The sequence below is a fragment of the Nicotiana tabacum genome, chromosome 1 (assembly GCF_000715075.1).
Source record: "Nicotiana tabacum cultivar K326 chromosome 1, ASM71507v2, whole genome shotgun sequence".
NCBI classification, from domain to species: domain Eukaryota; kingdom Viridiplantae; phylum Streptophyta; class Magnoliopsida; order Solanales; family Solanaceae; genus Nicotiana; species Nicotiana tabacum.
This window is the reverse complement of record NC_134080.1, coordinates 151781203-151809113: the sequence shown is the minus strand read 5'-3', so window position 1 is coordinate 151809113 and position 27911 is coordinate 151781203.

Sequence of the window (27911 nt, the reverse complement as noted above, 5' to 3'; positions counted from 1 at the left end):
GCGGTTTTTGACCGTAGAAGCGATTATGACTGGGCAGAAGGTATTTAAGTTCTCCTTTGCGAATTTTGTAGAGTTTGTCATTTTTCACTTCGGGTTTGGAGAATTGTGGGCGATTTTAAGGGCTTGAGTTTAAGTGGGCGATTTAAGTTCGCACCTGTCAATTTTAGGGCTTGAGTTTAAGAGGGCTTAAATTAAGGATTTGAGGGGTCAATTGAACTCCGATTCTGGTGTTTTTGATATGTATGAACTCGTGGGGAGATAAGGAATCTAATAATGTGAAAATTTCTGAGTTTCGAGAAGTGGGCCTGGGGCTCAGGTTTTGCTAATTTCGAGTTTTTTGATATTTTTCGATTGGTTTTGCTTGGGTTATGTTCCCTTAGCATATTGTGACGTATTCATTCTGGTTATGGTCAGATTCGACGCGCGAGGAGGCCGATTTGAGAGGCAAAGGCGTCGCAAACTAGAGTTTTTGCTGGTTCGAAGTGAGTAATGAATGTAAATGGTATCCTGAGGGTTTGAAACCCCGGATTTGCACATCGTAGTGCTATATTGAGGTGAGACACGCACTTAATGATGAGTGTGGGACCGTTTACTATTGGGATTGTGACTTGGTCCGTCTCGAGTGATGCTTTTACTGCGTATTTGATTGAAGCTTACTTGTTATCATCATTATTTGGACTGATTGCCGAATTTGGGCTTCCTGCCAACTATTTGAACCCTCCGGGGAGTTTTATCATTATTTCCTCACTGTTTTGACTTACTACTTGAACTCAGTCGTATTGTTTTTCCACTATTTTGCAACTCAACCACTTTTTACTCAGTTTCGAAACTAAAATGATATATTAAATGATATTTTGGACTGAGAACTACTATTTTACTAATGCTCGAAGGGCTTATATGATATCTGGACTGAGCACGGCCAAGGGCCAAATGTGAGGATACTATGGGATCGGGCTGCGCGCCGCAGCAGTGTTATACTAATATTGATATGAGGTCGAGGGCATAGATTTGATGTCACGAGATGGCTTGATATTGCGCTTGGCCGTACGGGGCCCCTCCCGGAGTTTGCAGACCCCCAGTGAGCGCCGTCGACGATTAATAAATGGATCGGGTTGCGCACCGCCGCGTGTACTATAGGGTACCGTACTATGTGTTGCATTTCTTTTTTTGTCTATCACTTATCTGCTTATCTGTTGTAGTATCTTTCATATTTCGATTACATTGGTCTATCGATTCCTTATTACTTGTTTTAAACTGCCAGATTATAGAGTACTCTGTGTTCTTCCATGACTTCTTATTCTCAGCGATTATTTATGTTTATTACTCACTGGGTTGGAGTACTCACATTACTCCCTGCACCTTGCGTGCAGATCCAGGTGTTCCAGAGGCTGAGTGAGGATATTCAGTCGATCAGTTCATATCTGGGAGCATCGAGGTAGCTGCACGGCGTCTGCACCCCTGATCTCTCGCTTCTATCTTTTCGTTTTATCCGCATTTCCTAAACTGATTATGTATTAGGCTGTTAAACTTGTGCTAGAGGCTCGAGACTTGTGACACCAGATCTGTATGGGTTATGTAGTGGTATTATCATCTGAATTTTTGCATATTTGACTCGTTGCCCTAAACATTTATTATGATAAATTCGCAATTTAACTATGTTAGATAATAATGAATTATATAAGAAATGGGTTGAGGTTGTTAGTTGGTTAAGCTTGCCTAGCAGTGTGTTGGGCGCCATCACGACTGGGTTTGGGGTTGTGACAAGTTGTTATCAGAGCTTAGGTTACATAGGTCACGCAAGTCAAAAGCCGGTTTAGTAGAGTCTCGTGGATCGGTACGGAGACGTCTATATTTATCCTCGAGAGCCTGCAAAACCTTTAGGAAAAACTTCATATCATTGAAATTCTGTCGTGCGACTTTGTTGATTCGAGAACTAAACTTCTGTCATTCTATTCTCTCACAGATGGTGAGGACGCGAGTTACCGGATGAGGTGGACGACCACCAGTGCCACCAGCTGAGACCACCAGAGGTCGTGGGTGCGGTCTTGGTCGTGGCGGAGGCAGAGTACTGAGGGCAACACCTACACATCCACCAACTACCATAGCACCGGATCAGGCTCCAGTTACGGATGCTCCAACAGCACCAGTTCAGGCACCAGCTGTGCCCATCGTGATTTCGGGTCTTCAGGATGCCTTGGCACAGATCTTATCAGTTTGCACTATCCTGGCTCAAGCAGTTTTAGCCACTACCGCAGCAGCTACTTCATAGGCCGGGGGAGGCAATCAGACCCCCGTTGCTCGCACACCTGAGCAGGCAGTGCAGGGACTACAGATTCCAGGGTAACCTCCAGCCTAGCCGGTTGCACCATTCAGGAGTTCGTAGTACCAGTTATGCCGGATAATGAGCAACATCGTCTTGAGAGGTTTGGTAGGCTCCAGCCTCCGTCGTTCAGTGGCGCTGAGGGCGAGGATGCCCAGGTTTTTCTTGACAAGTGTCAGCATATGCTTCGTACAGCAGGGATCCTTGAGTCTAGTGGTGTGGCTTTTACTACCTTTCAGTTCTTTGGGGCTGCTTTTACTTGGTAGTAGGATTTTGAGAGGCGCAGGCCTGTCGGTGCAGCGCCCTTTTCTTAGCAGCAATTCTCCGATCTTTTCTTGGAGAAGTATGTACCGTAGTCCCGTAGAGAGGAGCTGCGTAGGCAGTTTGAGTGGTTGACACAGGGGGATATGACCGTGACCCAGTATGAGATGAGGTTTTCTGAGTTGGCTCGTCATGCCATTTGGATGATTCCGACAGCTCGTGAGAGGATCAGGAGATTTGTGGATGGCCTTAACTACCATCTCCGTAATCTGATGAATAGAGAGAGAGTATTAAGTGCTATGTTCGAGGAGGTGGTTGATATCACTCGTAAGATTGAGACGTTTTGCCGTTGGGAGCTAGAGGAGAGGGAGGCCAAGAGGCCTCGAGGATTGGGCAGTTACAGCGGTGCTCCTTCGAGGAGCTAGTTCCAGTATGGCAGAGGTCGTTATTTCAGGCCTTCTCATTCAGCTCGTCCAGAGTATCGTGGGGCATCTTCAGGCCGTGGTCATCATGGGTCTCAGTAGGGCCAGTCTTCACTCAGCGCCCTCCTAGCTCAGAGTTCATCTCGTGCCCCATTAGCTTAGGGTTCTTCTACGCCGAGTGCATCTGCTAGTCACTCCGGTGCGAGGGGTTCCCTTCAGTCCCCATCTCCAGCACCGGGTAGTTGTTATGAGTTTGGAGAGTTTGGACATATGAGGAGGCAGTGCCCTCGACTTTGTGATGGTCAGTTTCAGCAAAGGTGTCAGCCCTCGACCTCTGTGCCAGTTACTTCACCACCCGCCCAGCCAGCTAGGGGTGGAGGTCAGGCAGTCAGGGGTCGCCCCAGAGGGGAGGTCGATCAGGCGGTGGCCAGGCTCATTTCTATTCCATTCCATGCAGGACAGATGCTATCGCTTCAGATGCTGTCATTACAGGTATTATTTCAGTCTACCACAGAGATGCCTCTGTATAATTTGATCCTAGTTCCACCTATTCTTATGTGTCCTCATATTTTACTCATTATTTGGGTACGCCCCGTGGGTTTCTTGCCTTACATGTTCATGTATCTACCCCGGTGGGCGATACTTTTGTTGTAGACCGTGTGTACCGGTCATGTGTTATGACTATTGGGGGTCTGGAGACCCGAGTTGATTTATTGCTATTGAGCAGGGTAGATTTTGATGTTCTTTTGGGCATGGATTGGTTATCTCTGTGTCATGCTATTCTAGACTGTCATGCTAAGACAGTCACTTTGGCTATGCCGGGTGTACCGCGGATCAAGTGGCGTGGCGTGACTGATTATGTTTTGAAGGCCCAGCGTATAGTTGGGAAGGGTTGTCTATCATTTTAGAATTGGTGAGGAACGTTGGAGCTGAGACTCCCACTATTGATTCTATCCTAGTTGTGAGGGATTTTCCAGATGTGTTTCCTGCAGACCTGCCGGGCATGCTACCGGATAGGGGCATTGATTTTGGTATTGACTTGGTGTCGGGCGCTCAGCCCATTTCTATTATGTCGTATCGTATGGCACCAGCAGAGTTGAAAGAATTGAAGAAGCAGCTTCAGGAACTCTTAGATAAGGTGTTCATTAGGCCTAATGTGTCATCATGGGGTGCGCCGGTTCTGTTTGTGAAGAAGAAGGATGGCACAATGAGAATGTGCATTGATTATAGGCAATTGAACAAGGTAACAATTAAGAACAAGTATCCTTTGCCTCGCATTGAGGATTTATTTGACCAGCTTCAGGGAGCGAGGGTGTTCTCTAAGATTGATCTCCGTTCGGGCTATCACCGGTTGAAGATCAGGGATACAGATATTCTTAAGACTGCTTTTAGGACTAGATATGGTCACTATAAGTTTCTTGTCATGTCTTTCGGGCTGACCAATGCCCCAGCAGCATTCATGCATTTGATGAATATTGTATTTCGACCTTATCTGGATTCATTCGCTATTGTATTCATTGATGATATTCTAGTGTACTCGCGTAGTCAGGAGGAGCACGTGGAGCATTTGTGAGTTGTATTGCAGAGATTAAGGGAGGAGAAGCTTTATGCAAAATTCTCCAAGTGTGAGTTTTGGCTCAGTTCAGTGGCTTTCTTGGGACACGTAGTGTCCAGCGAGGGTATTCAGGTTGATCCGAAGAAGATAGAGGCGGTTCAGAGTTGGCCTAGACCGTCCTCAGCCATAGAGATTCGTATCTTTCTTGGGTTGGCAGGCTATTAACGCTGGTTTGTTCAGGGATTCTCATCCATTGCATCGCCCTTGACCAAGTTAACTCAGAAGGGTGCTCCATTTGCATGGTCGGATGAGTGTGAGGAGAGCTTTCAGATGCTCAAGACAGCTTTGATCACAGCTCCAGTGTTGGTTTTACCATCAGCTTCAGGTTCATATACCGTATATTGTGATGCTTTGAGAGTTGGGATTGGTTGTGTATTGATGTAGGAAGGTAGAGTTATTGCTTATGCTTCTCGTCAGTTGAAGCCCCATGAGAAGAACTACCCTATTCATGATTTGGAGTTGCCTACCATAGTTCATGCATTGAAGATTTGGAGGCACTACTTGTATGGCATATCTTGTGAGGTATTCACCGATCATCGCAGTCTTCAGCATTTGTTCAAGCAAAAGTATCTTAATTTGAGGCAGCGGAGGTGGTTGGAGTTGCTTAAAGATTATGATATCACTATAATGTTTCTTTCGGGAAAGGCCAATGTGGTGGCCAATGCTTTGAGCCGAAAGGAAGTGAGTACGGGCAGTTTGGCACATATTCTAGTTGGGGAGAGACCCCTTGCAGTTGATGTTCAGGCCTTGGCCAATCGGTTTGTGAGACTAGATATTTCGGAGCCCAGTCGGGTGTTGGCTTGTGTGGTTTCTCTGTCTTCCTTATATGATCACATCAGAGAGTGCCAGTATGTTGATCCGCATTTGCTTGTCCTAAAGGACAGAGTTCAGCATGGCGATGCCAGAGATATGACCATTGGTGATGATGGTGTGTTTAGGATGAAAGGCCGGATTTGTGTGCCCAATGTGGATGGGCATAGAGAGTAAATTCTGGAGGAGGCCCATAGCTCGCGGTATTCCAATCATACGGGTGCCGCGAATATGTATCATGATTTGAGACAACACTACTGGTGGAGAAGAATGAAGAAATATATTGTGGGGTTTGTATATCGGTGACTCAATTGTCAGCAGGTGAAATATGAGCATCAGAGACCAGGTGGCTTGCTTTAGCAGATGGTTATTCCCGAGTGGAAGTGGGAGAGGATCACTATGGACTTTGTGGTTGGACTTCCTCGGACTTTGAAGAAGTTTAACGCTATTTGGGTGATTGTGGATTGGCTGACCAAGTCCGCACACCTCATTCATGTGTGTACTACTTATTCTTCAGAGCGGTTAGTAGAGATATATATCCTGGAGATTGTTCGGTTGCATGGTGTTCCGGTTTCCATCATCTTAGATAGGGGTACTCAGTTTACTTCCCAGTTTTGGGTGTCTATTCAGCGAGAGTTGGTACTCAGGTGGAGTTGAGCACAGCTTTTCATCCTCATACGGTCGGGCAGTCCGAGCGTACTATTCAGATATTGGAGGACATGTTGTGTGCTTGTGTTATTGATTTCGGAGGTTCATGAGATAAGTTTCTACCGCCTGTAGAATTTGCCTACAACAATAGCTACCAGTCGAGTATTTGGATGGCTCCGTATGAGGCTTTGTATGGAAGGCAGTGTAGATCTCCAGTTGGTTGGTTCGAGAAGGTGAAGGTGATTCTGGAGAGTCTTCGTACAGTGCAGTCGCGTCAGAAGAGTTATGCGGACTGGAAGGTTTGAGATGTATCCTACATGGTTGGTGAGAAGGTCTTGCTGAAAGTTTCGCCCTTGAAGGGTGTTATGAGATTTGGAAAGAAAGGGAAGTTGAGTCCACGGTTCATTAGGCCTTTTAAGGTACTTTAGAGGATTGGGGAGGTGGCTTATGAGCTTGCGTTGCCACCCAACTTGTCGAGTGTGCATCCAGTGTTTCATGTTTCTATGCTTCGGAAGTATATTGGAGATCTGACGTATGTTTTGGATTTCAGCACGGTTCAGTTGGATGATGATTTGACCTTTGATGTGGAGCCAGTAGCTATTTTGGGTCGTCAAGTTCGGAATTTGAGGTCAAAAGATATAGCTTCAGTGAAAGTACATTGGAGAGGTCGGCCCGTGGAGGAGGATACCTGGGAGACCGAGCGAGAGATGCGGAGCAAATATCCTCACCTATTTGAGGCTTCAGGTATGTTTCTTGACTCGTTCGAGGATGAACGTTTGTTTAAGTTGGGGAGGATGTGACGAGCTGACCAATCGTCTCATGAGTTACCGCTCCGTTTTCCCCATTTTCTGCTTCTTAATGCTTCATTTTCTGTATTTGGTGTGATCGAGTTTATTTGGATTGGTTTGGGTAGGAAATGAAACACTTAGTCTCTTTAAGGAAAGCCTAGTTTGGAAAAGTCAACCGAATATTGACTTATGAGTTAGAGGGCTTGGATGTGATATCTGGTGGTTCGTTTAGCTTCGGGGGATGATTTGTGACTTAGGAGTGTGATCAGAAGTGGTTTTGGAGGTCCGGTGTAGAAATAGGCTTGAATTGGCAAAGTTAGTGTTTTGGCGAATTCCAGTTGCTAGGTGAGATTTTGATCCGACGGTCGAAATGGAATTTTGAGAGTTGTTGTAGCTTCGATATGTGATTTGGGTGTGTGTGTAAAATTTCAGGTCATTCAGAGGTGATTTGATTGGATTTGTGATCGAATGCGTGTTTCGGAAGTTTTAGAAGAACTTAGGCTTGAATTCGATGTAATTTGATGGTTTTGGTGTTGTTTGAGGTGTTTTGATGATTGGAACAAGTTTGGATGGTGTTTTAGCTGGTGTTGGTGCTTTTAGTTGAGGTCCCGGGGGCCTCGGGGTCATTTTGGAAGAGGGGTTTCAAGGAGCTTCGATAAGATAAGGATTGTTGGACCTAAAACACACTTCTATGGTGGTATTTCATGAATTAGGACTGAAATTTAAGGAATTAATGGACTAAAAATTGAGGTTTAGGGCTTGAGTTTAAGAGGGCTTAAATTAAGGATTTGAGGGTCAATTGAACTCTGATTCTGGTGTTTTTGATATGTATGAACTCGTGGGGAGATAAGGAATCTAATGATGTGAAAATATCTGAGTTTCGAGAAGTGGGCCCGGGGCTCAGGTTTTGCTAATTTCGAGATTTTTGATATTTTTCGATTGTTTTTCCTTGGGTTATGTTAGCTTAGCATATTCTGATGTATTCGTTCTAGTTTTGGTCAGATTCGACGCGCGAGGAGGCCGATTTGAGAGGAAAATGCATCGCGAGCTAGAGTTTTTGCCGGTTCGAGGTGAGTAATGAATGTAAATGATGTCCTGATGGTTTGAAAACCCCGGATTTGCACATCGTAGCGCTATATTAAGGTGAGACACGCTCTTAATGATGAGCGTGAGGTCATTTACTATTGGGGATTGTGACTTGGTCCATCCCGAGTGATGCTTTTACCGCGTATTTGATTGAAACTTATTTGTTATCATCATTATTTGGACTGAATGCCGTATTTGGCTTCATGCCAATTATTTGAACCCTCAGGGGAGTTTTATCATTATTTCCTAACTATTTTGACTTACTACTTGAACTTAGTCGTATCGTTTTTCCACTATTTTGCAACGCAGTCACTTTTTACTCGGTTTCAAAACTAAAATGTTATATTAATTGATGTTTTGGGCTGAGAACTACTGTTTTACTAATGCCCAAAGGGCTTATATGATTTTTGGACTGAGCACAACCAAGGGCCAAATGTGAGGATACTATGGGATCGAGCCGCGCTCCACAGCAGTGCTATACTGATATTGATATGAGGTCGAGGGCCTGGATTTGATGTTACGAGATGGCTTGATATTGCGCTTGGGCCGTAAAGGGCCCCTCCTAGAGTCTGCACACCCCTAGTGAGCGCCTCGACGATAAATAAATGGATCGGGCTGTGCACCGCAGTGGGTACTGTAGGGTGTCGTACTATATGTTGCATTTCTTTATTTGTCTGTCACTTATCTGCTTATCTGTTGTAGTATCTTTCATATTTCGATTACATTGGTCTATCGCTTCCTTATTACTTGTTTTAAACTGCCAGATTATTGAGTACTCTGTGTTCTTCCATGACTTCTTAATCTCAGCCATTATTTATGTTTATTAATCACTGGGTCGGAGTACTCACATTACTCCCTGCACCTTGCGTGCAGATCAAGGTGTTCCAGAGGCTGAGTGAGGATATTCAGTCGATCAGTTCATATCCGGGAGCATCGAGGTAGTTGCACGGCGTCCGCAACCCTGATCTCTCCCTTCTATCCTTTCGTTTTATCTGCATTTCCTAAACTGATTATGTATTAGGCTGTTAAACTTGTGCTAGAGGCTCGAGACTTGTGACACCATATCTATATGGGTTATGTAGTGGTATTATTATCTGAATTTCCGCATATTTGACTCGTTGTCCTAAACTTTTATTATGATAAATTGGCAATTTAACTGTGTTAGCTAATAAGGAATTGTATAAGAAATGGGTCGAGGTTGATAGTTGGTCAAGCTTGCCTAGCAGTGTGTTGGGCGCCATCACGACCGGGGTTGGGGTCGTGACATATTCCTTGAGGACAAGCAATAGTTTAAGTTTGGGGGTTTGATAAGTTGGTGTTTTACCAACTTATCTTATCTTTAAACCTATACTTTGGCTATGTTTGAGTGATAAAATCGTGTATTTGATGTCATTTACTTCTCTTTTACAGGATGTATGTGATTTGGAGGTAATGGTGAAGAAACCAAGTAAAAATTAGTAAAAAGGAGCTATAATGGACAATGAGAAATTGCCCAGTGGTTTACTCTTCGCGAACGCGAAGAAGCAGGCAGGTAGACCTTCGCGAACGCGAACTACACAACGCGAATGCAATGAAGCAGAACATGACCCTTCGCGAACGTGATTACTAAGAAAAGCAACCCTTCGTGAACACGAAAGTTTGACCGCGAACGCGATGAAGAAACTGGGCGTGAAAACTGGGCAGTCCTAGAATTTCACTTTTTTTGACCCCAAAACAGCTCATTTGCAAGAGATCTTTGGCTTATTTTCAGTTCCATAGACTAGAGAAGAACAAGTCTTGAAGCTAGGGTTTGCACACACACTTGGGTTTTGAAGATTTCAAACTTGTGGTTAAGGATTTCTTACCCATTTATGTTTATTTCTTCATTTCCTTGCTTTATATTGAATATTTAAGGGTGTAGTATTTTATCCAACATTTGAATCTTATTTATGGAAATATTCATGTTTAAAGTGTGGATTAAATACCTTGTTGTTCTTATGTATTGAATGATTTTTATCTTTTTATGAAGTGAGTTGTTGTTTCTTTAATTATCCTTGTTCTTTAATGTTTCCAAACGGATTAGCTAACCCAAGGACTCACCCATTAACTCCGAATTAATTTTGGAAAAGATAATTTGGGGTTGGGAAAGATTAATTAGCAAGAACTTGAGGTTTTAACCCTCATTTTATAGATTCTACCTAGGGATAGGATTGAACTACTTGTAGCCATTCCGGATGTGCTTAATCTCTTAATTGTTTTAGGAATAATTCAATTAGGAAGTATTGTTAGTCTTCCGAAGAAGCTAATTAAGAATTATTATCCGTGGCTAATTAACATAAACTCACTCATATTTGTAAAAACGTGAAATATATTAGATCGTTACTTGAGTGTATTTCCCGATGCAACCATACTTATTTCCATTGATCATTTTACTTGATTTCTAGTTTAGTTTACATTTCCGCATTTAGATATAAAAAATTTCTAAACCAATTCTAAGTGTTTGGCATTGCGTGATAAGTGACAATTCTCTTACATTCCTAATCGCCTACATATTGTTCTCTGTAGGATTCGACCCCGACTCATAGTTGGGTAAATTATATTGCATGCGACCGTGTCCATTTAGTTTTTAGTAGTGGATTTGGATGTCATCAGATATCCCGAAGACTACTTTCAGGACTCGATATGGTCATTACGAATTCCATGTCATGTCATTTGGACTGACCAATGCCCCAGCAGCCTTTATGCATTTGATGCACAATGTGTTTCATACAATATTAAAACCTGCAAAGATATTATTAGATATAATAAATTACGTAATAAAGCTTTATTAACTATAGAAAATGAAATTGAATTTTATGAAGATAAACTTGAAAGTTATCAACACAGAAAAGAAATAACACTGAGAAATATAGAAACCATGGATATATGTATCAACAGGTATACATCTCAGTATTAATATGAACAAATCAAAAATTGATAGTTACAAATATTTTAAATACTGGTTAGAAATTCTAAAACATATAAATATGTCAAAAATAATATTATAAAAAAATATAGAAGAATATCAAAAAACTAAAGATATTAAATACTTAGAATACACACTTGAAAATATAAAAGAAATTTCAAGGTTAATTTCGCTAGCTACAGATAATCATGAAAAAGCATTTAATTTCACAACTACATAAAAAAGATCCTATGAAAAGAAGAATATCAAAAAACTAAAGATATTAAATACTTAGAATACACACTTGAAAATATAAAAGAAAACGATGGGAAAAGCTAATATGTGTAGACAGGATTTAATAATGAAGGAAGTATGATAACATATAAAGCAAGAAATATAAAAATACAAATATGGGATAAAATATTAACCATAGAAGAAATATATAGTTACGAATTCACAAATAAAGATATATTATTAGGAATGCCATTTTTAGATAAATTATACCCACATATTATAACAAAAACACATTGGTGGTTTACTACCCCGTGTAAACAAAAATTAGGAGCAAAAAGAGTAAATAATAAAGTAAGAAAAACAACACCCTGGATTAAAGGAAGTGAAAAGATTACCCAAAAATTAGAAAATGTAATACAAAGTAACCATAATATAGAGATAATCATTTTCTCCATAAATAAGATAAAACCACTACAAGATAAACTAGAATTACTATATAATGATAATCCACTCCAAGGATGGGAAAAACATCAAACAAAAATAAAGATTGAACTAATAGATGAAAATAGCATAATAACACAAAAACCTTTAAAATACAATTTTAATGATTTAACAGAATTTAAAATGCATATAAAAGAATTATTAGATAATAACTACATACAAGAAAGTAATAGTAAACATACTAGCCCAGCATTTATAGTAAATAAGCATAGTGAACAAAAAAGAGGAAAAAGCCGTATGGTTATAGATTATAGAAACTTAAATGCAAAAACAAAAACATATAATTATCCGATACCAAATAAAATACTAAAAATTAGACAAATACAAGGATATAACTATTTTAGTAAATTTGACTGTAAATCAGGATTTTACCATTTAAAACTAGAAGATGAATCTAAAAAGTTAACAGCATTCACAGTACCACAAGGATTTTACGAATGGAACGTATTACCTTTTGGATATAAAAATGCACCAGGTAGGTATCAACATTTTATGGATAATTACTTCAACCAATTAGAAAATTGTATAATATATATAGATGATATATTGCTATATTCTAGAACAGAGAACGAACATATAAAACTACTAGAAAAATTCATACACATTGTAGAAATATCAGGAATAAGTTTAAGTAAAAAGAAAGCAGAAGTAATGAAAAATCAAATAGAATTTTTAGGTATACAAATAGATAAAAACGGAATAAAAATGCAAACCCATGTAGTACAAAAAATAATTAACTTGAATGAAACACTTGATACAAAAAAGAAGTTACAATCATTTTTAGGATTGGTTAACCAAGTAAGAGAATATATTCCTAAATTAGCAGAAAACTTAAAACCATTACAGAAAAAATTAAAAAAGGACATAGAATATCATTTTGACGAAAAAGATAAAATACATATACAGAAGATAAAAATATGTATAAAAAATTACCAAAACTATATTTTCCAGATGAAAAGAAACAATTTACATATATTGTAGAAACTGATTCTAGTGATCACAGCTACGGAGGAGTTCTAAAATATAAATATGATAATGAAAAAATTGAACACCATTGTAGATATTATTCCGGATCATACACGGAACCACAATTAAAATGGGAAATAAATAGGAAAGAACTATTTGGATTATATAAATGTTTGTTAGCATTTGAGCCATATATTGTTTATAACAAATTTATAGTAAGAACAGATAATACACAAGTAAAATGGTGGATAACTCGGAAAGTACAGGATTCAGTAACTACAAAGGAAATAAGGAGACTTGTATTAAATATACAAAATTTTACATTTACAATTGAAGTAATACGAACTGACAAGAATGTTATTGCAGACTACCTATCAAGACAAAGGTACCCAAACAGATGAAAGCCAAGAATCAAAAGACATATTTACAATCCTTACTACTCTATCCTTACAGATGGAGAGTATGGGAAAAAGATTACAACAGCTAGAAAGTCAGCAGCATGACTATAAAAATGCGGAGCTAAGTCAATCGGAAGACTCTAAACTTCCAGAGGTAGAAGGAGACGTTGGGAAACTCCAAAAAACCCATAACACAGTTGCTTTATATACAGCTACAGGTACAAGCAAACAAGTTAGCAAAAAACCACATATCAATGTAAACCTAAATACCGTATTTGATGAGCCATTTACATCAAAAAAGCCAAGAGAAGCAATAGTTATAGCCCCACAAACTTCAACCTATGCTAATAGCCTACACCACAACAAAAAGGTATATAACCATATTACTCAAACATATATTGAGAATATATATAAAATCCAGACATTTCTAAACCTAAACCCTAGATCAACGACTACTACAGATCCAACACAAGATTATGTAACCCAAAAACTACAGGGATATAATAGGCTTATAGCCCAGCCAAAAACAAAAGCAAACCTAGTAAAAACATGTTACAACTACGGACTACTTAGCACAGTATATACCCATGACGGAGAAGAAATAATTGGAATACCAGAGCTATACAAAGCATTTGTCACCTTCAAGAGAATTACAAAAGGCAACCTATTCTTCATCAAATTCTATACAGCACCAGCGGAAATACTATATGATGAAATAAAACCCATAATACAGGTGATAAAGATAGGACTAACACGAGATATGATAATACCAGAAGAGATAGAGAAACAACCGGAGATACAGAAAATGGAGATACCAAGTTTCTATGCCAATAAAAGAATAATTGGTATAGCAACTATTATTCAAGAACTAGCTAACAATTATCTACAAGGAAATGCTATCTGGAGCTACTATTCCAGAGACCAGTTGATGATATATGCCAACTCGAAGGAACTACGACAAGGAGATATGGATGAAGTCCAGAAATGGATTTTATCATTATTAAAACCAGAAATGCAACCAACTACCAGAGCATTGAAAAAAGAATTTATTTCAAACGGGTTATTAACAAGATACTGCAAACTAGTAGGACACAAATATCCAGACCACATATGTTCAAAGTGCAACGGAGATGATAACTATGTACCAGAAGTCCAACTAGAATGAAGGTATCAACAAGAAGACAAAAGAAGAAGACAGCTACTGGAAACATATAATGTAAAGTAAATAGTACTAGTCGCATTCATGAACAGTAAAGGTCGTTCATGAATAGTAAGAGTCATAACGTAAATAGTATATGTCATAATCATGAACAGTAAAGGTCGTTCATGAATAGTAAGAGTCATGTAAAAAAGTCGTAAAGTAAATAGTATATGTCATAATCATGAACAGTAAAGGTCGTTCATGAATAGTAGGAGTCATTTGTAAACAGTAGGAGTCATTTTAATTTTCTTTATATAGAATGTAAATCTGAGGAAGGAGGACATCCTCAGACATCCTCACCCTTACCTTCTCTCTCTAATATTCTCTCTTATCTTCTCTCTTGTAAGAAATATCTGAGTTATTTACAAGTATCTAAAACAGCTATGGAGCATTCAAACGAGTTACAAAACCAGGTAAGTTTATTTATAATCATGTTTAACTAAACTCTTATATTCCTTATAATCTCTTAAAAATCATAATTGTTTATCATGTTATAGTACTGTTATAAAGAACATCTTGAGAAAGTTTGCCTGTCTAATAATGCTGAGAGTAGTTAATTATGAGATTTGGGAAGAAAGGGAAGTTGAGTTTGAGGTTTATTGGCCCTTTTGAGATATTGAAGCGTGTTGGGGACATTGCTTATGAGCTTGCCTTACCTCCCAGCTTGGCAGGAGTTCATCCGGTATTTCATATTTTGATGCTCCGGAGGTATCACGGTGATCTGTCACACGTGTTGGATTTTAGTTCAGTCTAGTTGGACAAGGATCTATCCTATGTTGAGGAGCCAATGGCGATATTGGATAGGCAGGTTAGAAAGCTGAGGTCAAAGAACATTGCATCAGTAAAGGTTCAGTGGCGGGGTTAGCCGGTCGAGCAGGCAACCTGGGAGACCGAGTAGGATATGCGCAGTCGTTGCCCTCATCTTTTCACTACTTCAGGTTTCTGCCATGCGGTTGTTGATATTGTGATGCACGAGATTTCTACCGTGCAGTTGTTGTTATGGGGTTGCACGAGGTTTTTGCCATGCTATTGCTACTATTAATATATTGCACATGCGGCGTGACAAGGCGGGGTATGTATATATATGCTTATATGTGGGTTGCGCATGTGGCGAGCCAGGGTGGGAACATTATTATGCACGTGTGGAAAAACAAGGCGAGAAAAGCTGGGCTATGTCAGGGATTGATTGTGATAATTAGTTATGTCCTGGGGTTTTCTTGTTGTTTGATATTGTGTTGTGGTACGCTTACTTGTATGAGCTTTATCTCATGGAAGTTATGAAGAAACATCTTACATGTTTTCTGTGACGACCCAACCGGTCGTCTTAAGAATTTATGCCCTTATCCCCCATTAACTGCTTTCCCTGAGTTTATTTCTGCTATTTTGATTTGCCGTGATGTTCGGTTTTGAGTTTCGGAGAGTTTTAGGACACTTAGTCCCTAAATGAGAACTTAAGTGTTGGAAAGTTGACCGTAGTCGGAACAGTGTGAAGACGGCCTCGGAATGAAAATCTTATGGTTCCGTTATATCCATTGGGTGATTTCGGGCTTAGGGGTGTGTTTGGATTGTGTTTCGGAGGTCGTAGGTAATTTAGGCTTGAAATGTCGAAAGGTCGAATTTTGAAGTTTTCGGTTCGATAGTGAGATTTTGATCCGAGGGTCGGAATGGAATTCTAGATGTTGGAGTAGCTCCGTAGTGTTGAATGGTTTTGGAAAGGTTCGGGTTAAATTCGGAACACTTAGTTCCATAATAGTGGCCTATGGTGGCCAAGTTTGACTTGAGCCAATACTTTGAGTAAATAACCTCGTAACCGGTATTTGAAGGTTATAATAGGTTTGTATAATAATTTTGAATTTGGGTGTATATTCAGATTAATATTCGGGTGATCTGGGGGCGTTTCGGTGCTCATTTTTGAAAGTTGGCGTTTTGAAGGTTTTAGAGTTTCCTAAGTTTGGTTTGAAGTACACTTTGGTGTTATCGATGTCTGTTTGGGATTAAGTGACTTGGAATAGGTTTGTATAGTGATTTACAACTTGTGCATAAAATTTGGTATCATTCCGGGTTGTCTAAGTATAATTCGTCGCGTTCGGAGCTAGTTGGAAGATGTTTGAAGTTCAAAGATTGATTAATTTGGTTTTGAGGTGAAATTCTTGGTTTAGATATTTTTTTATGTGTTCCGAGATTTAGAGTAGGTCCGTATTATGTTTATGGACTTTTTGGTGCATTTGGACGCGGTCCCTGGTGGCTCGGGTGTGTTTTGGACCACCCTGAGCTAAGTGCAAATTGGCAGATTTTGCTGGTACTAGTTTCCTTCTTCACGAACACGGAAGGTATATCGCATTCGCGATTAAGGATTTGGGGATGGAGGATATTTGTGCTACAAATTCATAACTGTAGGCTCACGATCGCGGAGCTTAGGGGCTAGCGGTTTACGCGTTCGCGGCAGCATACTTGCGTTTGTCTATAAGGGGGGCTGGGCCTGGAGAGGCTCGGCATGTAAGGCCCCGTGAATTTCCTACTCAGAACCCCGAATCTCGTGGTGCCAAGTTAGGATCATGTGTTAGTGATGCGTAAAATGCTTCGCGGCGAGCACCTTTTTGGACTGATCTATGATATAAAAAGTTAAGAAATATTGTTTTCCAGAAAATGCATTTCCACTTTGCGATCGCAGATCTGACTCGGGGCTCCAATTTTCTAAATTTTAAACCCGACCCCCTATCGTTATATTCGGTGTAATAGCTCATTTTGAGCCTATTTCCTGATGCTTCTAGAGTGAGAGAGGGGGGTCTAAGAGAGGGAAAGTGCTTCTCATCAAAATTATTCTATGAATCTTTGTTAAATCATTGTAGATAATCAAGTGAGGGACCTAAAACATCATCCCAAGAGGTAAGACTTCATCACCTCAGCTCTTATTTTTATACTTAGCTATAAGGGGGTCGTTAGTGAGGTAATTCATTGGTTTAAGAGTGGATTTCTTGCATGCATATCAAACCTTAGAGTATTGGGATGTAATGAACTAAAAAGGGAAAGAAATTGAGGTACAGAATGATAGAAATTTCTCTCAAAAATGACCTAAGATCAATGCACCTTTAGTGTTTGATAGTATGGTCAAAACAAGCTAGAATCTCAATCTCATCTCTAATTCTTAGTTTAATTTGAAATTCTTACACAATAGATCGAAGTGCTAAGAGTTCCGGAATTTGGTCAGGATTAAGGAAAGCTATATTGAGGCATGTATGGCTAAAACCCTGTCTTTTAGAAATTGAGCTTCATCGATGATTGTGTGAACATGGTAAGATTAAAGTTGAGTTGTTGCATTGCTTGTTATTTTACATGAATTGATGTTGTAACCTTATGTGTGAAAAGTGTGTCTCAACATGATCAACATGCTATCTTGACAACTTGAAAATGGCAAAGGTATGAATTATGTATTGAAATGTTTAGATCCTAAATTGAGATTGCGGCTGAATATGTTGTGTTATCTATGTAAAGTCATATCCATGCTTACAATTTAAAGTTGCTCTTGTGTGCACCTTCTATCCTAAATGGCAAAGCTAATATTGCAATTGTGAATAATGTAAAATGCGTCCTAGTGCCAAGAATGATGTGATGAGTTGTGGCCCCAAGTGCCTATGAAATGATACATGTGAAATGAATTGATTAATGAGAAAGGAACAATGCCTTGGTAAGGCGACCTAGCCGATCGGGCCGAGATCGGACTCCGCTCAAGGTAGCGGTGGTAATGTGAATGAATTCTGGAATAGAAGGAAAATGAGATTGTGATTGAAGTATATGTCTCAAATGAGGCAACCTAGCCGATCGGGTTGAGATCGGACTCCGCTCAAGATAGCGGTGGTATTTGAAATATATGATGAATAGTATGGAATGCCCCGAACTAAAAGCTATGTGAAAGTTGTAAAATTCATTGATTGATAATGTGGTGATCGTTCGAAGTTTGAGTTATATTTGTTTACTTGTGAATTCCTATTCTTGTATTAATCTTTCTAACTAGATGGAGTTTAGTTATACATACTAGTACTATTCCATGGTACTAACGTCCCTTTTGCCGGGGGCGCTACATTTTTTTAAATGAATGTAGGTGGCTCCATTGCGGATAGTGCCGATCGTGTGTAGTGGAGCATCCTCTTCTCAAACTCTTGGTGAGCCCCTTCCTCCTTCAAGGGGTTTTGTGACATGCCTTTTGTTATAGATGTCTATTTTGAGGTATAGCCAGGGCCTTGTCGCCGGCGTTGTTATCGCTATCTTGAGTATCCTTTGAGGCTACGTAGACATATGTGTGGGTGATGTACGGGCGTTGGATGGGCCTACGAACTATAATGTAATTCAAATTCTCGTTTTGCTACAGTATAATTGTATGTAATCTTGGAAACTTAATTACGGATTAATGTTGTGATTTAAAATGAACTAATTTTGTAGAATGCACTATCTTTCCTCATATAAGTAAATGAATGAAAGCATGGTTTCCTTATTCGTACCGAGTTGGGTAGGAAGTGTTTAATAAGGCTTGCTCAGTTGGGTTTACTCGATTGAGCGCTGGTCGCGCCTCCTGAGGTTGGGGCGTGACACGGCAGTTGGTATTCACATTTGTGAAGGCCTGACCGCATTAGCCAAAGGTTTGTCAAGTTGAACTTCGCAAACGCGAAGGCCTGATCGTTCACAAAGTGGCTTTTCTCGATGTTGGTAGCTATTGCCTTCACTATCACGAGGGGACTTCCGCGATTGTGAAGAGGGGTTGATGGGGAGAATCTTGTTTTAAAATCAGGACTTAGGCTATTCTTATTCATTTCTCACTTCTCTTGGCCGAAATTGGAGCTTCTTGGAGAGGGATTACCTAGCATTTTAAGGTAAGTGATTTCTACCTAATGTGAGTTTAATACATAGATTATTGGTAGATTTTAACATAGAAATTATGGGATTCTGAAAAACTTGGGGTTTAGTAAAAATGGAATTTGGCCATGAAATTGATTAAGAAATTGAGTACACATTATACATGTGGGCTCGGGTGACTTTTATGAACTTTTCAAATTGGGTTGAGAAATTAATCTAATAGTTAAATTATAAACTTTTGGGTATATATTGATTATTTTGTACGACCTTTATCTAGTTTCGGATTGCTCGCCATTGATTTAAGGCAATTAGTGAGGCTGGAGCCGAGTAGTGAACTTGAAAGCGACGTAAGTCGCTTGTCTGATCTATTAAGAGGGAATTATCCCCGTAGACGCTTAAATTGTTATTTTCTACAAGTTGTGGGTGCTACGTACGCATGCAGTGATGAGATTTCGTACATAGCTAAAATCATGTTTATGTCCGGGTAGAATAAGGACTTTATCATGCAACATTTATATTATTTGAACTCAACTTATTTGTTTAATTACTTTAATTAATTGAAATTTGATTAGGGATTATGTTAGGCAGAGCTTCATTACCTTGAGCTTTGGCGGAATACTTGATTGCTAGTAAAAATTATGTTTTCTTTATGTACCCATCCTTGTGCTGAAATTATTTGACCCGTAGTTTCGAAGAGTTTCTCTAATCATGTGGATTGGGCCATATGCCTCAGCAATATATTTGATATGCATCCATGGATCGGGTCGTACAACATCAGTAGTGTATGTACACGATTATTATGGATCGGGCCATACAACCTCGGCATAACTCGTGGCGTAATATTGCTAGGAGTTAGAATATACATGACACTTCCTTCTTGACTTGAGATTTGATATTTACTTGATGGTTCTTATTTGTTGATATAGCACATGATATTTGGGAATTTCAAACTATCATTATGTTAAAGGATCATGTTATTTATCGTTTCATATTCCATTGTTACTGTTATATTTCATGCATATTTATAATTCTTGTACTTTATTTATTGACCGCTAGTAAGTGACGATGTCGACCCCTCGTCACTACTTCTTCAAGGTTAAACAAGATACTTACTAGGTACATATTGATTTACGTAATCATTCTACATTGCTACACTAATTTTGTAGGTAGCATCTGCTGACCGTTCGAGAGCGCATCCCCGTTATCCATAGACTTATTGGTGAGTTATTCTTCATGCTCCGATCTGCAACACCCAGAGTCTCCTTCATGTTACATATCTATTTTATTTTAGACAGTAGCTACAATGATTTTCATATTCTACTAGATTGCTCGTGCACTTCTGACACCGGATTTTGGTTAATATTTTTACCATTTCCTTTTATGTTTTATTAATGCTTTATATCGCCATGGTTTTATCCACATTAATTTTCTTTATTTAATAAAGCTCATGATTTAAAAAGTAATAAAACGAATAATTAAGTTGATAGTACATCATTGGATTACCTTAACGGCGACGTAAGGCATTGATGCGTAGCTATAATTTCATAGTTTCGTACATTATTTGCCTTGCATTTTATATGCTTTAATGATAAATTACACTTTATTTTCGCGTAATGTAGTCTATTTTATGTGTAGGTGAATTGAAGATTAAGGTAGAGTGAAAGGGATACTTAAACGTTGAAAGCGTGCTCGAGAACATTGAAAAGGAAAAAGTTGGCAATGCCAGGCCTTAAGCAGGCTTTATGCCTGGCGACGCAAGGCCTTAAGAAGGCGTTAGACTTGGAGACGCAAGGCTTGGGGCAAGGTCCACCAGGCATTTATTCCTGGCGACGCTAGTCTTGGGGCGAGATCCATTCTAAGCTTTAAAGGCTTATTTTGTTGCCTAGTTTGACTAGGACTTGGACTACAGGTTTAGGTCTTTTCCTACACATATAAATAGACCTAAAAATTACAATTTTAAAGGAGATTGGATAGCGAGATACCGGCATTAGATTAGAGATTCAACCTAAGGAGGCAAGAACACACTAGGAGCAAGGCGGAGAATTCTTCTACGAGTTTTTCACTTCCTTCTTCCTATTTCCATATTGGTTATGAATTATAATATTACAATTACGCATACTATTATGAATAGCTAATTTGTTATATAGGGTTGTGACGACCCGGCTAGTCGCCTGATGAGTTACCGCTCCATTTTCTCCATTTATGCTTCTTTATGCTTTGTTTATCTGTGTTATGCGGTATCGGGTTGGTCGAATCAAATCCGGAATGATTTTGGTAAGGTTTGAGACACTTAGTCTCTTTTGAGGAAGTTTAAGTTGGAAAATTCAACCGCATGTTGACTTATGTGTTAGAGGGCTCAGATGTGAGTTCCGATGGTTCGGTTAGCTTTGGGAGATGATCTGTGACTTAGGAACGTGATCAGAATGAGTTTTGGAGGTCCGGAGTAGATTTAGGCTTGAATTGGCGAAAGTGGATTTTTGGCAATTTCTGGTTGGTAGGTGAGATTTTGATATAGGGGTCAGAATGGAATTTCGAGGGTGGCTGTAGTTCCATTATGTCATTTGGGATGTGTATGCAAAATTTCAGATCATTCGGATGTGGTTGGTTGGGTTTTTGATCAAAAGTGGAATTCAGAAGATTTTGGAAACTTAGGCTTGAATCAGATGTGTTTTGGATGATTTGATGTTGTTTGAGGTGTTTTGAAGATTTTTACAAGTTTGAATAAGGTTTTGGGATATGTTGGTGCCTTTGGTTGAGGTCCCAATGGCCTCGAGGGAGTTTCAGAGGGTTGAACGGATCATTTTAAGTTGAAAAAAATAGCAGATTTTGGTTTTAGCTATTGTAGGTATTTTACTCTTCGCGTTCCCGAGTGGACCCTCAAATTCACGAAGAGTCAGTTGAGGAAGGTGGAATTTAAGCCTTCGCGTTCGTAAGGAAGGACGCATTTGCAAAGGGCTGGATGTTTGTTCATCACGTTCGCGAGAAGGGGAGCGCGTTCGCGTAGAGAAAATTAGTCAGCTGGGTTTTGAGGTGTTTTGTTTATCGCGCTCACGGGTGAGGGAGTGTGTTCACGAAGAGTAAGTCTGAGGAACCATCATGTTCGCGATGGGCATGTCGCATTCGTGTAAGAGGATTGTTGGTCAAAGTCATTTTGTGCTTCGCAAATGCGATGTTAAATACTCGTCTTGTCTGCGAATTTGGGGTTTATTTCCTACATTGTTGGTCGTTTCTGGATCTTTTTGAAGGGGATTGAAGAGGTATTCAAGGGGAATCACTTGAGGTAATATTCTTGGACGTGAAACTCGATTCTAATGTGAATTCCACCTAAATAATCATGGAAATTAAGCCAAAAATTGAAGAACTAGGGCTTGCAAATTTATACTTTTGATTGTGGATTTAAAGGACCATTTGAGGTTGGATTTAAGAACTTTTGATATGTATGAACTCGTGGGGAGATAAGTAATCTATTAATGTATAAATTATTGAATTCTGAGACGTGGGCTCGGAGGTCGGGTTTTGGTAATTTCAAGATTTATGTTGTAAATTGATTATTTTCTCCTGGGCTTCGTTCCCTTATCATATTTTGACATCCTCGTTCTGATTTTGGATAGATTCGACCCGAGTGGAGGCCGATTCGAGGGGAAGAGGCGTCACGATCTAGAGTTTTGACCGGTTTGATGTGAGAAATGATTGTAAATGATGTTCTGAGGGTATGAAACCCCAGATTGCACATCGTTGTGCTATATTGAAGTGACGCACACGCTTGATGACCAGCGTGGGGTCATGCACTATTGGGGTTTGTGACTTAGTCCATCCCGGATGACTATTTTACTACGTATTTTACTGAAATCTATTTGCTATCATCATGATTTGGGCAGAATGCCATATTTGTGCCTTGTGCCAACTATTTGAGCCCTTCGGGGATTTTTACTGGTATTTCCTCACTGTTTTGATTTTATACTTGAACTCAGTCATGTTATATTTCACTATTTTTCATACATAGCCATGTTTACTCTGTTTTAACACTTATATGATCTTTTAAATGATATTTTTGGGTTGAGAATCATATTTTACTATTGTTCGAGTGGCTTGTGAGGATTTTGACTGAGTAAAGTCGAGGGCCTATGTTGTGAGGAAACATTTGATATTGATTATGAGGTCGAGGGCCTGAGATATGTATGCCACGAGGTGGCTTGATTGATATGAGGCGGATGGCCTAGTGATGATGCCACGAGGTGGCTTGATATTTCGCTTGGGCCGTAAGGGGCCTCTCCAAGAGTCTGTACACCCCCAGTGAGTGCGGATACCCATTGTGAGCTGAGATTGAGCCCAAGGGGCTAGTACTGTTTTGAGATTGAGCCCGAGAGACTGGTATTGTTTTGAGATGTTGCCCGAGGGGCAGATTTGTTGATACTATGCCCGAGAAGCGAACCTTTATGTGTTTATATTTTCTTAATTTCCTATCAATTACCATGCTTAATTGTTTAAAAAGGTTTTTCATGAAGTTAATTTTGAGTTAAAGGATTTTACCTATCTTTCACTGGTTTACTGTTTCAAATGGATTTTTACTGCTTCATTATAGCATGCTTTGTGACTTACGTGATTTCCTGCTTTCAGTCTTTATTTATGATTATTACTCACTAAGTTGGAGTACTCACTTTACACCACGCACCCTATGTGCAGATTCAGGCATATCTGGTTCCGCTACCGAGTGCTGATCATTTCCGGCTAAGTCGGATCCGAGGAGTCTCTAGGTAGTTGTTGGCGTTCGCAGCCCGAAGCTCTTCCCTATCATACTTCTTCATGGTCTTGGTTTTCTGTATTAAACTTTGTAGTTGATTTGGAGTATTCCGTTTTGTTATATGCTAATGACTAGTGACACCCCGGTTTCGGGCTGTGTTGGGTTATTTTCCGCGAATTATGCTACTATCTGTTAACTTTGGATTATCTTATCAGGATTTAGATTTATTTCTTATGGTTTAACTGTTAATAATTGGATATGGGAAGTGTCGGTTGACCTTGTCTTCACGAGAGGTGCCATCATGACCGGACCCGGGTTAAGGGTCGTGACAAGTTGGTATCAGAGCCTAGGTTACATAGGTCTCATGAGTCATGAGCAGGTTTAGTATATTCTCACGGATTGGTATGGAGACGTCTGTATTTATCCTCGAGAGGCTGCATAACCTTTAGGAAAACTTCATATTCTTGAAATTCTTATCGTGTGTCCTTGATTCAGCTTGAGATGTAACTCTTTGAATTCATTCCACGCGTTTGATTGCGCACATGAGCGCTCGGTATCAGATGTGTATAGATGGCTTGTGATTCCCTGATCGAGGGGCGAGATGTGATCTCTGTGCGTTGATTTTGGGCCAGTTTGGAGGACTCGAGGCTGGATTTTCGCCTATAGCTTGTGTTTACCGTGAAAATGGTAACAACAATTAAATTTATAATGGGATTCTAAAAATACGTGATCTATTCCCGAGCTAGTTTTTATAGCAGTTGATGCTAGTAATATGAAGTTTAATGATGGAACACAAGCTAAAACAAGATAGTAATTGAACCAAAGGGCCTGCCGCCCGGGTGTAGGTCTGGTCGATGGGGGACCTCGGGGTCGATGACATGTTCGAGTTTTAGCTATCGGGTATTATCGAGAATGGGATAACTGCTAAGTAAATAATCAAACAAGGCTTTTTACGGCCAATACTGAGCTATATAATGAAGAGCAAGTCAGAGAACGATGGATATAAGGTGGCCTCGGGCCAGTAACAACAAACAAGTTAGAAAGAAAAGAGAAGGAGAGAGAGAAATATTATTGCATTCATGGAGAAGATGGAGCAACATCAGCCCTTTACAAAGTGGCATGGATTCCCTTTATATAGGAGAGGGAATACCATATAATACAAAGTGTATTGAATGTAAAGACATGGGAATAAGACGGCTAGGCATGGTACTAGTGTTTATTGACTTTGCCGCTTGCCTCAGGAATCCCCCGTCGTTGGAACCTCTATTGGGCCATGGATAGATTCCTTATCCTCGGAGTCTCTACTTGGTCGCAAACGATCCTCGAGGGAGGGAGCTCGATCGTAATCCTACTACCTCGAGATGGTGACATAACTTCCCGAATGTAGCTTAACATTGTGAAATAGACCTCCCTGGTTTCACTGCATACAGATAGTCTCCGCGTTTCCTAGAATGAAGTAATAGGAAACGATACTGAATCATCATCTCGAGTCCATTATTGCCATGATGTCAACCATCTTAGAGCATTAAATGCCATGCCCCAGAGAACCGTGCAGGGCCGCCGTCAGATGCGGTAATCAAGAAACCCACGAACTGCCATCGGCTCGTCTCTTTTGCTTCCCCAGCAATTCTTATAAACGCACTAGTTGCTAGATACTTCCTATATTCACCCTTTTTTACAAGCCTGTAAGTCAGAATTTTGTTATTTGACACCCTTTCCTCTTTTCACATAAGGGTTTTTACCATTTTACATGGCTAGGACTTCTAGGACGGTTCCCCGATGGAACGACACTTCATCATCGTCCCGATTACCTGAGGGAGAAAATAGATCGGTTCCCACTTTAGAACAATGTACCCCACCCGATCTTGATACGTCAAAGGATTTTAACATCGAGACTCCCTCATCTACGTCGGGCCGGTGTGAGCATGTGTCTCGATACATGAGCGTCGTGACCGATGTTAACAAAGTGAAGGAGGACTGCCGATGGAGCAAGGCAGTAGAGGTAGAGATTCCCCGCCCCAATGATAATATTACCGACTTCAAGGCTGGCTTCCTTTGTATATACACTTACCCATTCACCCTAGGCCCTGATAAATCCATCGAGTCTCATCCCTTGGAAATCGACCCGGTTATTCTTGACTTATGCACCCGATACCAAGTGACACTTGGTCAGATCTACCCATCCTTTTGGAGGATAGTGTTAATGCTTAGACATTTCACCGAAGTGGTTGAAGGTGAGGTTTTTACCCTTAACCATCTGATAAGACTATACCACCCTCGGCTGTATCGAGGCTTAATCAAGCTCTGCCACCGGTCCAAAAAATCTTTTTTCATGAGCGATGATGAGTGGAAAGACCGAGGATGGATGAGCAGGTTTATCTGAGGGAGGACCTCGGACATCATCCCGGCCCGGAGAATGCCCTTTACGGAGCAGTGGAACGCCCGACGTAAGCGAATTTCCCTTTAACCTCTTCTCATCTACACTAATGTTAGTCATAATAACCTCCTTGTGCTTTCTACAGCCGCTGCTTGGCATCTGGAGGAGGTCCCAGATTTGTCAGGATGGATCAGGCGTTACGATAAGTTCCCGTACCGCGTTCGGTCTTGGACCATCCTGGCTAATGAGCGTTGGGTGGCCAAGAATCACGGTGAGGTTCCTTTACCGCCTACGCTTCGCATTTTCTGTTTCCTTTTGAGCCCTTAGCAAAACTGTAGTGCGGTTATTGTGTTGGTGCAGGTCTTGACAAGAATATGTAGATGAGGCCGCCCCTTGATGGTGAAGCAGAGGCCTTGGAGCCTGGTATGAACAAGAAAAGGAAAAGTAGGGCAAACGTTGTTCGACCTGACAGGACTGCTGCTCTAACCTCCGGGTCAAATCCTGATATCGAAGGGGAGGATGATAATGGAAGTCCGTTGAGGAGGGCTCCGGTTGGGCTTATGAGCCGATGGTCCTCGAAGTGGATGCTGATATAGCTTCGAATCGTATGGCCGAATTCGGCATAGCTTCTGCTAGAAGGACCATTGGCGTGATCTTGATGGACCGGAGCTTAGGGCCTTCCAGGAACGTGGGTTGCCATTTGGAGAAATCGGCGAACCGAACAACCTCATTTCGAACTTTCCAGTTTTATCAGGGGTGCTAAGGGATGATCGGTGTCACAGCCGGGACTCCTCCCAAAGGGGGAGATTTTATTGTCAACATTTTTGATGGAGTAATCGACGGGGCTGATCTCGATATTTCTGGCGTTGTTAAGCGGTGGAGAAGTCCATGTAGCATGTGATAGTTTTCCTTTGCATATTTTTTTTCATCCTCGAGCGTTATTCGCCATCTTTCTTAACTTTCCCATTGTGCTGCAGTGTAAGGAGATGTATGACCATGCCATTCTTCAGCTCCGCGGAGAACTTTTTTCCATGAAAAGAAGTGTAAGAACATTGCTTCTAAGCTGTAGGACTCGGAGGCTCCTTGTGCCCGGCGAGATAAAGAGTTGGGAGAACTTCGGGCTGCTTTGGAGGTGGCGCTCTGGGAGAAGGCGGTTCCTCTGCTCAGGTACTCTGCCTCGGTCATACCCACCCTTTTACCCCATATTCACACATGTTGGATTCATATATTCATCGACTTACCCTTCTCCTGTAGGTCGAGCAGAGTGACTCGTAGATAAGTCAGTTGAAAGCGCAGATCTTCGAGCTGGAAGAGCAAAACGAGATTGTGGCCGGGGAATTTGTGGCATCCCGAGATCTTCTCACGGACACTCGCAGGGAGATTGTTACTTTGGCTGCCGCTAAGTCTGAGGCCGAACAAGATGCTGCCACTTATAAGGAGGATGTGACCACAACGCATACAATGGTTCATGACATGTCCATGGAAACTGAGCAGAGACTAATTCAAGTTGTCGGGCATGGCAACGCGGAGGTGAAGAGGGAGACCTTGGAAGAACTTGAGGCCAGAGGCTTCGAGCTATTTGCTGATCTGGAGGAGGCTCTTGCGGTGGAGGGAAGATTGGCGCTTTTGATTGCCCCTGATAAGGGTGAAGACGATAGTGGCGAGGAGTAGTCCCCGAGCCCTTTTTGTATGCCTTTTTTTTGCTTCGTGTGTTCTCCCCCCCCCCCAGGAAAAAATAGTGTAAAGATGTTTTTTCTCATTACCAATGTATA